The sequence below is a fragment of the Peromyscus leucopus genome, chromosome 7 (genome assembly GCF_004664715.2).
Source record: "Peromyscus leucopus breed LL Stock chromosome 7, UCI_PerLeu_2.1, whole genome shotgun sequence".
Taxonomy (NCBI): Eukaryota; Metazoa; Chordata; class Mammalia; order Rodentia; family Cricetidae; genus Peromyscus; species Peromyscus leucopus.
In genome coordinates this window covers 85,362,438-85,376,186 of record NC_051069.1, presented here as the reverse complement: position 1 = coordinate 85,376,186, position 13,749 = coordinate 85,362,438, and the positions used below count along the sequence as shown (strand labels likewise).

General features: G+C 50.3%; 1 protein-coding gene across 6 annotated transcripts in view; it reads left to right on the top strand.

Moving 5' to 3' along the window:
- Nucleotides 1-7,393: 7,393 nt before the first annotated feature.
- Pxylp1 (2-phosphoxylose phosphatase 1) overlaps nucleotides 7,394-13,749 on the top strand; it is a 65,448-nt gene continuing 59,092 nt past the window's right edge. For 2 of the 6 annotated variants that reach the window (XM_028866042.2, XM_028866041.2), the window contains exon 1: nucleotides 7,401-7,495. The gene's annotated coding sequence lies outside the window, so the exon portion shown is untranslated. Of the gene's footprint in view, nucleotides 7,496-7,551; nucleotides 7,982-8,542; nucleotides 8,756-13,749 lie in introns of those variants that run through there. The other 4 variants (XM_037207855.1, XM_037207856.1, XM_028866040.2 and 1 more) reach the window with 4 other exon arrangements.

Below are 13,749 nucleotides of genomic sequence, written 5' to 3'. Positions count from 1 at the left end.
AGACCAAATCCAAACACTCCACTCTGGAGGTCTAGTATCAATCACCTCCCTAGTCTGCATTGACCTTGCCACTTGCAAGAGAGTCCCAGCTAGTGTCACCTCTGTGTCTCCCGTTTCCTTGATTGTCAGGCATCCAGGAAGGTGGGGGGGGGGAGGAGAAGAGGACTGGGACATGGCACAAGAAATTCTAGGGCTGGAGGTGACTGTCTGAGGGCTCAGTAGTAGTGGGAAGTAGTTTTATGTGTGCTGAAATCATTTGGTCATCTGCATTTTGATGATGCTGCTATCAAGATGGGGGGCAACTGACATTTTTATTGCCATCTTGATGGCATCACTCACCAAGATGGCAGCCAAACCACAGGGCTGTCTCCACCTTGATGAGGCCACCAGTTAAGGTGGTGACAAAGCCACATGGTTACTTTTTGATGGTGATAAACTCAGATCCACGAGAAAAGGGCCCACCCACCACCCACCCCCATCAGGAAACAAGTCCCTATGGGATCCGCTCGTCTCACAGATTATGGACATTTGTCCCCTTTTCTTTAAAACAAACACCTGTGTTAGGTTAGCTGGATCTAGGAGGAGATAGTCCATGTGGCTTTGGTATTTTGGACTGAACAAGAGCAAAACAAACAGAGGAAGGAATTCCAGGGTTTCAACCTCCAAAAAGGGAGTCCATATGTCTTACCACAAATTTTAAATAGTGAATGCCAAGATCCGGTTTTGTTCTCTCCTCTCATAGATACAGGCAGTTGCTAGGAAAGGGAACCCAAGGGAAAAACGAAAGGAATGAAACCCATCGTGTACCTGCTGCCCATAGGTGGCGCTGTTGCTCTGGGAACACATTAAGACAATGGGGACGTGACCTTGGTATCATTTTGTCCCACCCAAAGGTGGGATGGGCTGAGACGAGACAAATCTGTGGCCTTCTGTGTTGGCAGGATTTTTAGACCCTTATAAACCAACTTGTTAAAAGTAGTTAACCCTGATTTAAAACATTGGTAGCCTTGCGTGCTGCTTTTGTGTAACTAGAAAGGTAACTGCCACGGCACCATACGGTCTACCTACCTCAGTGTAGGTCCTAACCATACCAAGGGCGTGGTTGTTCTCTCTTCCTCTAAACTAGATTGAAAGTGTCCCAGGCTCTCTAAGGGAACAGTGTGGAGAGGGCAAGAAGAGAGAATCCGTGTCCCAAGAGTGGTGTTGATATAGACAGGGTGTTGAGTTTGGGTTTCGGAGGTCTCTCCTGCATTGCTCAATCTCTCCTTAAAAGCAGGAGTGGTGTGTATAGCCAACAGGTTGGGGGAGCCCCTGGGCCAGCCAGAGGACTTGGTTCTGCACTATCCAAAAGAACCTGCTTCTCTTTTTTGCTAAATTGTTTCCCATCCTGGTTTCATGAGCAGTAACCAATCAGAGAATCTCAATCCCCATAATGAAGGGTTCCCTCACTCCGCCTTCCAATGCTTAGTCAATCTCTGATGGATTCCTTTGTGGGGTGGTGGCCTGTGTTAGGTACTTCTGAGAACGAGCTTATCAGAAGTCACCAAAGAAAGATACTGACCGAGCTACGGAACAGGATTCAACATTTGCTTTGTGAGTAACATGTCATTTCCTTTTTTCTAGGGTGACTAGACACCAAGGAGGACTTCACTGTTCTTGGCCTTGTCCACAAGACTTAGCCTGTCTCCTTGGTATTTTCTTGGGGCCCTTTTTTCTGTTGTTGGAGAGAAATATTCAATCCTGGGATCATTACTGATCTAAAAGAGTGTAGTTCACCTGGGAGCCAGGACAACAAGGCCTGGGACACTAAGGGACGGGATCCAAACACTCTGTGCCAGAGGGCTCTGAAATCCAGGACGAGCCCTAATATTGTTGGAAAAGAGTAATTTCTGTGTGGCACAAGGGAACACACAAAGTGAAAGTCCCACCAGCAAGGCAACCTCTTTTTGCAAAAGGAGTGTGTTAGAACACAAACTGAGCTAGCAAAGATGCTTGGCCAAGATGGCCTCTATCTTTTCATCCTGGCACAGGTGGCAACTGTTTCTTATCCCATCTATGGGAGCTCAACTTCACCAGGCCATGTGATTGGCCAGTGGGACTCAGGAATGTCTAGGGGTTGGGCAGAGTCAGGCTTAGGGAATATGGACCCTTGCTGGGTTAACTACTTTTGACAGTGGGGCGGGGGAGGTTTCTCACTTTTCTAATAACATTGATGCTACTAGAATTATCCATTAAGCTCCTTTTGTGTGGCTCTGTTCCTGGGGAGATGTAATTTTTAAAAAACTTAAGGGAAGAAATTTTAAAGAACTTAAGGGGAGAAATGCTCATGAGTTCCAAGGTGTGAGGTTTCAGCCCATGGCTGGCTGGTCATTGTTTCTGGGTCATGGCCAGGAGTGAAGGTCAGGGCAGAAGGACACAGCAGAATCAAGTTGCCTGCCCCATGGTGGCCAGGAAGCAAAGAGAGCAAGAACAGTCTGAGGAAAAGATACATCTTTCAAAGTCACACCTCAGTGGCATATTTCATTCAACTAAGGCCCACCTCCTAATAGCCCATTCGATAATGGACTTATCAGTGGGTTAATCATTGATAACATTAGACCCCTATGATCTAATCACCCATCAATACCAACTGGGGACATGAGTGCATGAGCCTTTTGTGGCAATATTTCATAATCCAACCATGATGCACGTTTCTAATACACAGACCAGGAAGGTGACAGGGATGCTATCCCATTGGACAGACACCAGTGCAGCTCTGGACACGAGGGTCTGTGGTGCTTTACGAATCTAATGTAGTCACTGAATAAACAATCGCACATTCTGGTCCACTGCTCAGCAGAGAAGCCTGGGCTGGAGTCAAAGGATGTCAGAACACAACTCAGCCAGTGCTCATGCATATAATGACCTGGACACACAGTGGCTTTGAATGCGGGTTGTAAAAAGCTTTGACTCGGCCGGGCAGTGGTGGCACACGCCTTTAATCCCAGCACTCAGGAGGCAGAGCCAGGTGGATCTCTGTAAGTTCGAGGCCAGCCTGGACTACCAAGTGAGTTCCAGGAAAGGCGCAAAGCTACACAGAGAAACCCTGTCTCAAAAAACCAAAAAAAAAAAAAAGCTTTGACTCAAATTTGCTTGGGTCCGTAGAGCTGCTGCTGGGCTGCTTTGCTTTTCTCTCATTCTAGAAGCCCTGGTGGTTCCCTGAAAGGGCCCTGAAATGTCTAGAGGACCTGGATTCTAGCTCTCGCTACCTTAGTATTTCACTTTGTGGGTGATTTGGGGGCAAGCCTCTGCTCTTCTTTGGCCACAGATTTCTGCATGAATTGGCAAAGACTTTCAGAATTTTAATTCTGTTTTAGTTTCTATCTTGCTGCTGTGGGCCCTAAGAGAAAGTCTATAGTCCTACCCAGGACCCTTTCTCACGGACCCTCAGCTCCAGTTGTTGGAGTTCACGTTACCATCAACTGCGGAAATCCCTGCTGGGTCCCTCATCTCCTTTCTGATTTGCTTCTTACTGTACAATAAGAAGGCTGGACTCTTGGTCCCTCTGTCCACTCACCCAGCATTTATAAAGTGCTGCTTACTCTATTCTAGGCACTGTTTTAGATCAAAGGCTTGTGCAGCCCTCGTCCTTTTATGATTTCTAAATGTGATTTGTATGCGTTCCTCTAATGCTTGTTTCTTTTGTCCTTAGAAACATCTTTCTGCTGGGCTGAGTTTAGAGGACAAAAATGAATATTTAGATCTGTGATTCATTGAATTACTCTAAATTTTTGTGATTTTTTTTTCTTTTGGCTCAAGGTCAGCTTCAGAGTCCTCTTTTTATTTTTATTTAATGTGGTTATTTTGTGTTCTGTTCCTTCTAGATTTGACTTTATAATTAAATTTCACCCAGATAGATGGGAAAATGAGTTCGCCCTCCCTGGTCGCTCTCAGGAGTGGGAAGGGGCTTTTGTAATAAGCCTGTCGGGGGTGGGGGAAGGGCTCACAGCCAGCAGTAGGGGAAAGAGTCATGCATGCATAAATGAGAACAGACCACCCTGGAGCTGGGAGCAGACTGCCTGTCTAAAACATGGGGCTTGTGTTAGGAAGGGCAGCTCTGCAGGCCCCTAAGACAGGGCCTTTTGCAAGATGTTTATCTCTCCCAGGTGCTGGGGTTGCAGATGTAGGGGAGAAAGGACAATTTCCGTTTTAATATAAATATGTCAGTCATTCTAATGCTCTCTGAATCAACAGCAATCTATCCTGAATAATTTCTAACTTAACCTTTATTTTTGAGCACTTAGTAGTTCTCCAAATTTCTGTAGTATGTGAACATTCTTGTTCTAACCAGAGAAGCAAAACCCATGGTGAGAATTTTGAAACAATATTGTTCATCTGAACATTTTGGTGGGCAGCACAGAAATATTTTGTGGGGTAAATAAATTTGGCTATAAGACAGAATTGTGGGCACTCCAGGTCTTTGCATTGGAGAAACTGGTTCAAATAAAGCAGCCTGTCTCTCTCCCTAGGAAGACCCCCCCTTGGCAAGGACATTTGTTAGCTCAGGCCCTGCCCTAGACTAGGCACCCCATGGCAGTTGGGGAGTGGTGGTGGGCACACACAGAAAGCAGTCCTTATAAGTCCACAGACAAAGGAGGCTGTGCAAATATTTGCAGGCTTTTCGCTCCAGAGTCGAGATTGACGTGAAGGAGATCATCTGCTGATAGATAGCTGCTTGAATTCAAGCAGGGATGGTTAGCGCGAAGGAGATCTGCCTAGCAGAATATTCATGACTTGGAGGCATGACCCGCCATTGTCACAAGATAGGCAGGCTCAGCGTCGATGGCTGGTGAGTGTGGCAAGGACAAAGGAGTCCACTGAAAGCCGAGGAGAGAGGCTGTGGGTCAGTGGTACCTTGCTTGTCACAGTTTGCTGCTCCGGCGGATGAGCAATGATGATGACAGTTACTGTTTTGCAGGAGTATGTGTGACACTGTGCGCTGGTAGCTTGTCCTAGTCAGGACTCTCTTGGTTGCCGGGGCCAGAGCAACAGAATTTCTACTTCACTTGGAGGAAGGTAGAGGATATTTGGAACATGTCCTTGGATAACCAGTGTTCTGTTGGTGTCCAGCGTGAGAGAAATCTCCTCCATTCTGCTTGAGGACATCTGGGAGCTACACTTTTTGGCATAGCCTCGCCAGCTGTTAGCCAAGTGGCTCCAGCTGCCTCAGTACCCCATTTCATCACCACAGAGGGAGGAGGTTTCATGTGATGAGTGGGCTGTATATATTTCCCTGCAGGAATCTTCCCTTTTCCCTTCCCCTAGAGACCCTTCCACGCTCCAAAGTCCCCAGGAAAGGAGGTGGGATGCTTCCTCCAGACTGGCGAGGACGTCGAAGTCTTCAGGGACTAGAGGACGAAGGAAAGAGGCCAGCAATCCTGAGAGTGTGATGCCAAGGCGATCATGGCATCAAATTAACCTGGGATGCAGGATGGTGCGAGGATGAAATCCCAAGTGCTTCATGGAGGAAGATCATCCAAGCAGAGGAGGCCTGCGTCCGCTCTAGTCAGTGCGCTTCCAGAAGAATGCCACAGTCAAGTGGGATAGTGGCAAATTTCAGAGAGACGTGGTGCCTGAGTCACCTCTCATCCCCCTGTGATGGGATTGGATCTAGGGGTGCCCACATACTCCGTGTGAAGGGTGAGAAAGTAGCCAAGAGAGGGAACCACCCCTATGGGTTAGCCTGGTTCTGAGACAGAACTGACAGAGGGCCCAATCCGGAAGAACAAAGCCAGGCCAGGGCTTACCTAAGTGCTTGGTAGAGAGAGGCTGGGTTTGTGCTGGAAGCAGAGTTGTGAGCCTGGGTCCGCTAGAGCTTCCTGTGGTCCTGAAAGCCTAGTGGTCCTGAGAGAAAGCGAAGCTGAGACTTACAGTCCTTTTAGAGTCTGGGGTCAAGTTCCAGGCCTGCAACTGACATGCCCTAAGCTTTTCATTTCTGATTTTTTTTGTTGGGTTGAGCTAGTGTAGACAGGGCTGTCTGTCATTTGCAGCAAAAAGTGCCCTGTATGACTTGTGAAGGAGTGGAATTTGAATTAGTACAGAACTGTCCGAGTCTGTGGAGGGAAGGAAGAGAATGTTGGGTAGGATGCTTGGATTGTGGAAGCCATTGAGGGCCTGCCCAGATAGGATTTTTAAGGTGTGTGTGTGTGTGTGTGTGTGATTTCATGTTCATGTATTGGGGAAGGCTGTCAATAGTATTCAAGGCATAAGCAGGCAGAGGGTGTGTTGCTTCAGGGTAATACCATAAGAGGGCTAGCATTAGCTAATAAATAGCTAGTGTCCTCAGGCAAGTGCCCGCTGGCCATCAAGGCTTCCGATGAACAAGGCATTCCAGATGGCTGGACCACGGGGGTAAGTGGAATTGAGACCAGGGAAGCAGAATCTAGTGAGACCTGCTGATTTGGCGTGGAAAATCGGAGGTTGATAGAAACATGGGTAACATATAAAGTGTTTGGATTTAGTTATTATGGAAAGAGTTAGGGAAAGTCAAGCGATGCGCTCCCTCCGAACCACACCTCACAGGAAATAGTGGCTCATCGCACCTGTTTTGCCCGGGGTCAGTTGAAAGAGACACACAAGGGAGTCACAGGAGACCTGGAACTGACAACAAAAGCTTGCCAATTGCCGTGGGTGAGATCCCTCTCTCCAACATTTGCAAAAAATGACCTACACACCCCAGATCAAATAAAACAACGGGGCTGTTTTCAGATTCTGACAGCATTACAGAACTAGTTGCTGCCCAAATCTTCAGCGGCAGGCCCTGCGGCCATGCAGGAACTGCCGTCCGGAGATTGCACAGGTTGCGACCTCTCCAGGGTGCCTGCAGGCCTTTAGGGACAAAACTACAGCGCGGTCTAGAGTAGACACAGGCCGGATGTGGCCCGCGCCGGAAGACAAGCGCGGGACAGGCGCGGGGCTGGAGGGGGTTCGGAGGCTAGGATCTTGACAGTTTGACCCACGCGGCACCCGGGGACCCACGCCGGCGACTAGATCTGCGGTGCAGGGTTAGGCACGCAGTCCCAAAGCACCCACGCCAGGGCCGGAGCGGGTCCAGGGCCGTATCCGGGGCCCTGGCTCCCTCCCTAAGTCCCGCGAAGGGAGGCGCCCAGGCCCTGGGCGCTCCGAGTGCGCGTGACGTCCACGCCCCGGGCTGCGCGGCCCGAGCCTGTCCGGATGGCCGTTTGGACACTCCGAGGCCGTGTCCACTTCCGAGGCCCTGGGCGCCCGGCGCCGCAGCCTGCTGGCCCCGCACGGCCGCCTGCGGGGCGGAGCTCCAGGGCGCCCTGAGCGCGTCGGGCAGGGCAGGGGCGTGGCGGTCCCGGCAGGGGGCGCTGCGGATCCCAGCGCCCAGCGCCCCGGCGGCCTGCGCGCGCCACCGTCGCCTGCGCTCCCGCCAGGAGGAGCTGGCTGCCGTGGAGAACCCTCCGCGCAGCAACGGAGGCCGGGACCGTAGGCGGTGAGTGCGGCTCGCGGCGCTTCTGAGGCTCCCGGCTGGGTGGGCTTGGGTCTAGGGTCTCGGGTGGCGACCCCGGAGGGGTGTCCGCGATGCCGGGATCGGGAGGCAGGGGCGGGCTTCCAAGCAGCGGGTCTGAACCCCACCACCAAGATCTTTCCCTTCTCTACACGCTCCCCAGTTTCCACCTCTCCCCATACCCCTCCCCGAGCCGGGGGTCCCCGCCCTCCAACCGACCTGCCTCCCCTTTCACAGCCCCGCGCCCTAGAAGCCTGTCTGCACACCCCCTTTCTCCAGCAAGTCCTCCCACGCCTACCTCCTCCCGGGTGCCTGTCGCCTGCCTCTCCCTTCCAGCTTTGCTCCTGCGGTCCCCGCCGCCACCCCAGCGGGCTCCCTTTCTAACCCCCGTGTCCCCACCGTGCGATTGCAGCGGGAATCTGAGCTCTGGGGTCCCCCTTCTCCCGGCTGTCCTGAAGCTACGGTGTCCAGGTAAAAGGCGACCGCAACTTCACGGCCTGCCCCGGGGGTGGGGCTGCTTCTTCCCCGGCTACCTGCCGCCCGCGGCGCCGGAGCCCTGGGCCCAGCCGAGGGCTACTCCGCGTGTTCAGGTTAAGCTTGCTCAATGCTCTGCTTAGGACTACGTGGTTACTTCGTTGCTTGCTTTTGCTTGGTGAACTTGGATAGGTCGCTGTTTCTAAAAGAAGCCGGCCTTTGTCACACACAAATATGGAGCAGGTTTTCTTTGCGGCTGCGGCTGGCTTTCAGTTGTACCTGTGAAAGAGGAAGGATTAGCGATGCAGGGGGGGAAAGGAGCCATATCCCAACTCTCCCCCGCCTGGGCTCTGGGAAGCACAGGGGATTGTGACTGTCCTCTGCTGGGTGGCCCCTGTCTTGTGGAAAGGCAAGGATGCTTTCTAAACATTCAACAGGTAAAACCAGTTGAGAATTTGGAATCAGATCTGGTGTGGATAGGGAAGTGTGGGGTGAATGACCAGGAACGTCCACCCTGGAAGAGTTCCACCACTTATGGACAGTTGTTGCTCTTTGCAGCCGGCCGGGCAGTGGACCCCAACTATGGAGTGGACAGTGCTGAGCCCAGCCTACCCTCTGGAACTGTCGGTCGGGCTTGGCGGCAGCCCCCTCCTCAGAGGTGTTGGTGCCCTGTCGGGACATTTGTGGGAAGAAGATTTAAAGCAGATGGCTTGGAAAGCCTCCCGGTCCCTGGAGAGAGGCGGAGATGGCATGATGACAGCCTGAAAGCCAGTGTGTACATTCACCCCTCCCTTCTGGGGTCTTTCATTAAATCTTAGATTAAATTAATTGTCTGTTCAGGGAAAGAACATGTGAAGGGTAGTTCTCTTTTAGATTTGGCTCTTGGCCAGCCCACCGTCACAGATACCTTGGGAGGCTGCAAATGAGTACCGGTGACAGAGTGGACCACCTGGAGCACAGCACTCTGAACTGTCCAACTGCCCTATTGTATCCCTGGTTTTTTATTTGGTGGCTCCATTATTAATTCAATATTCCTTTGCCATTGAATAGCCAAAGACACAGTGGGGCTCAGTGGGCCCCTTCCGGATGTTCACAACTTCTCCTTGTCCTCACAGTGATAGGTCATTGTCAGGAGTTCATCTGGCCAGGAACACCTGCAGGATTGGGGTGGACATATCCTTGTGACCTTAGGACCTGGCCAGGTGCCCCCTGCCTGGTACTCAGTGTTTTTTTTTTTTTTTTTTTTTAATAAAGTCGGGTGTATGCCTTTGTTTAAGCCCAGCATTCAGGAGACAGAGGCAGGTGGATCTCTGTGAGTTCAAGGCCAGCCTGGTCTACAGAATGAGTTCCAGGACAGGCAGGGCTACACAGAGAAACCCTGTCTTGAAAAGTCAAGGAAAAAAAAAATCCCCTTCTTGCATCAGCCTTGAGTCCACAGCCCTTGCTCTCCACTGCGCTGCCGTTTTCAAAACTCTCTCAACAGATCTGAATATGTATGTATATAAATGTTCAAGTCTTTCTTGCTGTAGGCAGGTTCACTGGGTGTTGGTGGGACAGGGGACGTGAAGGGGCAGAGAAGGGAGAGAAAGTCCATTTTCTAAGTCAGGCTCTGACAGCTGGTCCTGTCCCTCAGTGAAGACACCAGACTTGTAAGGAAGGAAATATCTTCCTCCTAGAGGTGGGAGTGGGAGGGGAATGGGCACTCTGGAATGCCACCAAGGCTTATCCTGAAGGCCCTGGGCTGTGGCCTTGGCTTCTTCACATTATTATTTGTTTGTTGATTTATTCTGGCCGACCTGGAACTCGATGTAGACTAGGCTGGCCTCTAACTCATATACAGATCCACCTACCTCTCTGCCCCAAGTGCTGGGATTAAAGACCTGCACCATCATGTCTGGTGGCCCTGGCTTCTTGGACATCCCCCATCCCTGCCTGCTGATGGAGGAAGCTGCTGGGGAGATAGGGTCCCTTGCAGATCTCCACCTGCCACTTCAGGTTGTGATGTTCTCGCTCTGGTGGGTGCTGTTCACTCCAGAACTGGTTCCTGTGGCAGCCTAGGAGTGGTCCTTGGTGCACATTTCTGGCAGTGTGTTTTATGGTTTGCTGCGGGGAGCAGACTCCAGTGTTGGGGGCTGTGCTTTGGTCTGTCAAGGGTGGCTTTGCCCTAGGCAGAGAACACCAAGTTCAGCTCTTGTGTTCTTGTGAAAGGCCGATTTGAGGGAGAGCGCACCTAGGGGCTGGACTGCAAGGCCTCTGTCCTCTTTGCTTGGGAAGCTGGGAACAGCTAGAATTCAGAGAACTACCTGGTTGTCGTTAGCTTATCTTTCTCACCCAGACTGCCTCTGTCTTCAGGTTTGGCTCTTACCCAGAATTCCTGCAGCTGGTAAAAATCTGTTTTCTAGAAGGGGTTTAATTAATGCCTGCAGTTTCGTGAGTGAGAATGGGAAAAGGAGAGAGAGAGAGAGAGAGAGAGAGAGAGAGATGCTGCTATGTGGAGGGGGCAGGAGAGATGATGGGACAGTAGCCGAGTCCTGACAATCCAGGAAAGGGGTTTCAGCTCCAAGCCCTGTCCCAGACAGCACTCTGGTTGGTACGTAAGAAATGTGCCCACATTCTGGTGTAGGGGTTACCACTATAAGCAAAGTCACTGAGATTAAAAAAAAAAAAAATGAGCCATTGATCTAAAGAAAGGTGTGCTGGGCTCACTGTTCTGGTTCTTAGAAGGCCTGGGAAGCCATCTAAGAAATGGACATGGCCAGATGGGAACACAGTTGTCTGTGGTAAGCTTTTGTGTCAGGAGTGTGCCCCTGGGGATGTGGTCCACTGAGCGAGGTTGGTCTGCGGTCTGGCCTGGGGGAAGCCTCACTCCAGAGACGCTGTGGGAATTGTCTAGAAGAGCAGCTGTGCCCCTGCCTTCAGTGATCAAAGGAGAGAATAGCCTTCTCGTAGGAGGGAGGTGGCCTCCCAGGCATCCATCTTGGACCTGCCAGGCAGCCTTGGACCTGATTGGTACACAGGGTCCAGGGGTGCCAGTCAGCCGGAAGGAGGCCCCTGTGAGCCAAGGATGTGCCACAGGGCCTGCTCGGGGTCCAGAAGACAAGAGAGCCCCCCTCAGCAAACCAGAATCTAGTCTGTGTTTCTTCATCCTTAGAGCCCGAAGCTTAGAGCTTCTCAGATGGGGAAGCCTCTGACTTTGGCAAAAGTCTAGTCTCTTATGAAGGGAGGGACAAACCCAGAAGTAGGGAAGAATTTAACATTAAAAACCACGCACGCACGCACGCACGCACGCACACCTTTGAATGAGCCTAGTGGGGTAGTTCCTGTAACCAAGAGGCAGCCTCCATTGCTTCCTTTCGGGTAGGACACCCCTCCACACAAGCATTCCATCCATGGGTGAATCCTCATCCCTTTCCCCACTGGACGCTGGTGGCCCCCATACAGTGTCGGGAGCTCTGAGTTGGAGGAGAGTTTGGGGGAACTCAGATATCTAATAACAGTTTGGGACTGGGGGTACCCCTAAAGTAGAACACAATATTCAGTTCCTGGGGCGAATTCCCCGCTTCTGGAGTTTTAGGACTTGGAATATTCTCCGGCCCTTTCTTCGGCACCCTCCAGATGGTAGGGAACCATAGAAACTTAGAAATTCATTAATGCTTGCAGTCACCTCCCCAACATACACGTTCACGTTTCTGTTTGCAAGGCATCTTTTTGTCATCTCCTTGTCACCCTCTGTCATGATGTGTGACCAACTTCCTTAGGGAGAGCTGTGGCCAATAGCGTGGAAACCAGGCCTTGAAAGCGCAGACTAAGAGCAGGATCCCTGTGCTTGGTTTTGACCTCGCCGCCCCTCTTCACCTTTGCTTGTGGGGAAAGGCATCATTTATATCCCATTTACACAGAGTGTGAATGCCCTTTATCCTCTACCCCCTTTGATTTCTAGAGATCCGTCTTTCCAAAGAACGAACGGCAGCTTGCTTCCCTAAGCTGACCTCATTCTTGGGTCCAACATCTTTAGAGATACAATGTTATTGTCTTGAGCATTTGAACTATAAAATAAAATGAATATCTTGCTAATTTTATTATTTGCAAACACAGAAGAGTCTGAAGATAGAATAAAAATACTGCTTCTAAAACCAGAGTTGAGTCTCACTAAAATCATTGAAGTTGTAGCAGAATTGTTTAAAAGCTTAGAAGTAAACTAGTATGCTTTAAATGTTACTACTAAAGTATAGGGAGATATAAATTTGAACTGCCTTAAAAATATAGACCAAAAAAATTAGACATTTGGGCAAGTACAGAAGTTTTTAGTACCATACAAAAATAGGCCTCTATTTGTATGTCCACAATCTCATTAGGACCCCAGAAAGTCTGATATGTGTTGAAATGGGGTGTGGTGGTTAGTTTTGACTGTCAAGTTGACAGGATCTAGAAGCCTAAGAGACAGGCGTCTGGGCATCCCGGTGTGGGATAATTAGATGATCTTAGTTGACCTGGGAAGACCCACTTCATGTGCAGTGCAGCTGTATGGGATGGGGTCCTGGACTGAACCAAAGAGGACAGTAAGCTGATCACTAACGTTCACAGCTCTCTACTTCTGACACCACGATGAACCGCGTCTCCTGGACCAGTGAGCCCACATGCACCCTCGTCCCCTAAACTGCTTCTTGTCAAGCATTTGGTCAGAGCAAGGGGGGTGATGAATATAGGAGGAACGGGACTTCAGGCTGGTCAAAAGGCTTCCTCCCCTTAGAATGAGTGTGGTGGCACGTACACACACACACACACACACACACAATTAAAGTCTTCCCTTAGAATTCAGCTCTCTTCAGCGGAGACTACTTCATTGATTTGACTAATCTTGCTACAGTTGCTGGAGAACCAGCTGTGATCACACAGCCATTTGGAGATTGCAGGCGGCCGCTTGCATCAGGTGTAAGTGGGCTTTGGCTTTCCTCAGGCCATTCTGCAAGACAAACAGAACAGCCTATGTACTGTTTAACTTCCTGGAAAAACTCCCCACATTTGTGGCTGTCAGGTGCTCGGTGGGTGGCTTCCTTCTCCTTGAGGACCTGGGTCTGGTTGTGGAATTCAGCGCAGTGTAGTGGGTAAGAATGGAGGCTCCAAGCCCAGAGCGGCTTTGAACCCTGGGTGTGCCCTCATTAACCTTGGATCCTTGGGTAAGCTATTTAACTTCTGTGCCTCAGTTTCCCTGTTCATAAAACTGAGGTGATGAGAATGCCTACTTTGTTGTATTATGGAGCTTTGATAATATATAGGCCAAGGGTCCAGTACATGGTACTTAACAAGTATTTACTGCTGTTTCTGTTCATTCACTGTTTTAGGTGCCGGCTGACTATGTTTAGATGATGGCTATAGAAATAGTTTTTACAATATTTAAGTGGGTGCTGGGGATTGAACTCGGGGCCTCATGAATGCTAGGTAAGCATTCTTCCACTGAGCTATACCCTTTGCCCAAGAGGATAGATATAGGATAATGGACAAAATAGGTATGTCTTAATGGAACAAAGGGTTCTAAGGTTGTGTTCACAGTGAAGAACTAGTATGGCAGTGAAGACCATCTCAGGCTCTTACCTGGCTCATGACCACCTGTCGTGGCTATGAGCAGCTGAGTGATTAGGATGGAAAAAAGGGAGAGGCTGGTGATCTGCAGCTGGCATACGCTGGTGTCATGTGATGACCTTGCCAGCTGTTTAAATAAACTAAAAACTCATTTTGATTGCCCTGTGTCTGACGCAGGCTCGGGG